The following is a 4013-nucleotide window of genomic DNA, read 5'->3' on the forward strand; positions in this document are numbered from 1 at the left end:
TCTTTTTCCAAATTCTCCCATATTTTCTTCTTCCTTACAAGGAATTATTTAAATTTACTCCCATATTTTTCCATAAAAAGATCATATCAATCAGATATCTCTTTCTATCGTTAAATGGCAACTTAGTCTCCTGTTAAATATATGCTATATTTAAAAAAAATAAGGAAAATACAGGTACACACCTATGATTATTGTTAAAATAAGAAAATTGCAGATATTTGATGACATTTGCCAACATCAATTTTAACTACTGTTATCCTGCATAATCTGGTAGTCCTCTGGTTGATCAGTTGTAATTAGTTTGACGTTCATAAACTGAAAATGTCTGATGAGTTGGCCTTGAAAGAGAGGTAACTGATTTATCAGCTATCACTGGCACTGAAATGCGTGGGTTGATCCCTGGTTGAAGTTTAGGAAAATGAAGTTCATTGGCAGATATTTTGTGATATCTTTATGGAAAAGTAGAAGGCTCCAACATCAGTCTAAAATAATTGCTCTGTATGGGAGAGAAGATGCTGTACTGAGAAATACAAGTTGTAGTTGTAATGGAGTTCACAATACGGCCATTTGTTTCATTGTAGCTGATTTGAGAGTGCCCGTGGACAGGGGTGAACTGATTGAAAATAGCTCGTTGATCCACTGCAATTTGTTCTGGTGGTCTCACTGACATTGATGATGGAGGAGGAAAATCACCTCTGATCGGGGTTGTTGTATCACCAATTATGTGGTTAGTAGAGGGCTTTCTTATTAGAGGCATGTTTAAATTTGCAGAAGGTAAAAATGCACTTTCTCCACTAGTGTCAGCCACAAAATCAGAATTATGTTTATCGACATTACCCCTGATTTAAAGTATTTCTTGTTGAAATCTTCAGCCAATGAAGACAACAGACAAGAATTTTTAATTTCAACTCTTCTTTTTATTCTCACTAAAAGCTGGGGACAGCCTCGTTTAACATTTGGATTATGATACAAATGCAGCTACAACCAATGGAGAAACATTTTAGTAAAATTTTAAACCAAAATACAAGACTACAATAAGGCTAACTTATAAAACCTCAGATTCCACGTTTAAAATGCAAAGATAATATCATCAAAATATGAACATTGCTGACGATATTTTGAAGTTCCTTATTTGGAAACTATGCATTTAAATAGTATACTCATCAAATTTAAGAAGTCAGCCATTGCAGTAACAGTGAATGCCACTTTTTATAAGCAGCCTTAATACCTTTATTTAGATTTCTGGAATTATTCATAGTTGCAAACAAAGTTTCTCATAATATTGACTACTTAAGGCACTATCCTCATTTTTTAGAAAAAATAAAGGATTTTAGCCTTAGTAGTTTTATACAATTTTCAAAATTTAGCTTTACTTTTATATTATCATTGATTGATATACAAAATAAAATTTTATATATAAGTTACCATGTGGTAACTAAAATTTCTGAATACCTTTCTTAAAACAGAGACTTCTTTTTCTACTGCCAGAAAGTCAGCTAAACAAGCAGAACCTTGAAAATTCTACCGCACCTTCTTAAACCCATATAGGTTTAGCTGTCTAAGTAAACTTTTCATACTTCCAGTTTCAAATATTCTGAAAGGGGCCTTTCTTTCCAAAACTTCCTTCTTAAAGACATCTTCATCAATCACTATGAAATATCCATTATCATCCCACCAGATGGATTTAAATTGGTCACTCCCAGCTATTTTCCAGAGTTTTCTTGGAAATGTCAGATAACGAAAATCATTATCTTCATCTGGTTCAGAGACACAATGTGTGTATCATGGTGTTTTTATCAAGGATTCTTCAGACAAAGTCTGAAAAGCATTTTCTTCAATCATAGACCTCAAGTCCAAGTCCCCAGAAAATGTTTGATCACACAATAGAGATCTACCGGATTTTGCTGAACCAGTTGGTCCATCTTTACAAGACACAACTTGAATTTCTGAAGAATCATGTGCCATCTCAATTAAATTTATCAACAGCTACTTTTCTAATCTGCATGATTTTGAGCACTGCAGCATCAAATGCTGCTTTAGCAGGCCTGCACAGATAAACTGCTAGACCTTCACAATGAAACTCAACTTGAGTAGCTGTGACATTACAAAACAACTGGCCTCTCAGCAACTCAAGTGTAACATTCAGCCAGTGTTTACTTGTCATTCATCCAGTTAAAATGAAACATATAGGATGCTTATATTTAAAGTGTGATTTGCAAATATTATCCCAACAAAATCTTTCTAAATAATTTAATTTTGGGGTCTATGAAATAAAACCAATCTCCTTCCTTTTGTACAGAAATTTTTACCAGATTTAAGAACAGAGTATAAGTAATGCACAAAATATATAAAATAATATTAAAGTTTTAGAATTTAAAGTGAAATTTGTGTAAATCCAGTACAGATAATGTATATCTATTTCAATATCATTTGTAATTAAAGTGAAACATAATTTGATTTGGAAATGGAAATAAGTATTTTTCTGTGTACTTTATAATAAGTAGCTCTATATTCATAACATGAGCAGAATAAATATCAGTTTATTTGTTTTGTATAAAAAATAAATGGTAAATAAGTATGAAATAAAATTAGATAAAAATAATGAATCAAATTTAAGAAATCCCAAGGGGCAGAAGTTTTGTTTTAAATTTCAATTAAGTTCTATAAGTAAAACAAATGTAAGTTAATATTCTACTCTAAAATTACAAAAGAGAAAATCTTATAGTATATTTACAAATGTATACTTTTGCCATTCTTTCAGTCAGAGGTTTTTCAGTCCTTAGAAGGAACAAATTTTCTTTTCATCTTTATAATCCAAACCCTTGAGCCTTCTGTTAAGTGTTCCAAAATGATGTTGATATATACACTTATGCAAAAGATGCTGGGTTAAATAAGCAGTGCCTCCATTAAGGGGCAAACAAAGAAACAATCAAAAAAGAAAGAAATAACACTATATGTGTGTTCGGGTGGAAAATACCATGTAATGCATTTTAGGAAGCAATTTGTATCTCAGTCCTGAAACAGATAACATTGGTAGTAAAATCCGGCATTTTAAGGCAAGGGTTTTGTTCACTAATTGTAAATAATAGTTACGTTGTGTATCAGTAAACCATAGAAAATCCAGTTCTGCCAAAAATTATATTCTTTATTTAGAAATATATTCCATTAAACATGAGCCAATTTCAAAATGAGGGATAAAATTTTTAAATAGATAATTGTAAACTCAAGCTACAATGTAAATTTTTCTTTCAGTATGTGTACATTCCATTCTAAATAAACATAAGCAACCTGAATACATTGCATATTATAAGTATTATAAACTATACTTAAGTTGGATTTAGTCCTCATTCATAAATATTACTTATCATATGCAAATCAATATATGTGATACAATCCCTTAAAAAGCAGAGAATTCAAAAAAGCATTCTCAAAAAATGTAGGAAAATTTTTCACAGATCTGATCTTTACTTTTTTATAAAAATATTCTTAAGAAATTCACTTTAAATAGAATGTAACTAAACATAATATAAGCCATATATGAAAAACCCATGACTAACGTCACGTTCAATGTTAACTTACAGGAAGGTTTTTCTCTGGTCCAGTAATAAGAAAAGCTAGCTCATTCTCACAGGTACTAAATTACACTACTTGAAGCCCTAGCCAGAACAACTAGTCAAGAAAAAATATAAAAGGCATCCAACTTGTAAAAAAGCAGTAAAATTTTTACAGATGACATAATTATGCATAGATAGAAAACTCCATATACTCCTCCAGTGACTGTTGCAAATAATGAACAAACTTAGTAAACGTACAGAATACAGAATCAATATGCAAATATCCGTTGCATTTTTATATAGTAACAACAAATTATCAGAAAGAGAAATTAGGAAAACAATTGTCTGCATATTTATACCAAAAGGGATAAACTAGGAATACATTTGATAAGTGAAATAAAAGATCTAAACATTGATCTATAAATTACAGGTGCAAGAAATATAAGTAACCAAAATAAA

General features: G+C 30.7%; 1 pseudogene; it reads right to left on the bottom strand.

Moving 5' to 3' along the window:
- Positions 1–1410: 1410 nt before the first annotated feature.
- Positions 1411–1965, bottom strand: LOC140692594 (heat shock transcription factor, Y-linked pseudogene; annotated as a pseudogene).
- Between the last annotated feature and the right edge of the window lie 2048 nt (positions 1966–4013).

Source organism: Vicugna pacos, unplaced genomic scaffold (genome assembly GCF_048564905.1).
Source record: "Vicugna pacos unplaced genomic scaffold, VicPac4 scaffold_13, whole genome shotgun sequence".
Classification (NCBI taxonomy): Eukaryota; Metazoa; Chordata; class Mammalia; order Artiodactyla; family Camelidae; genus Vicugna; species Vicugna pacos.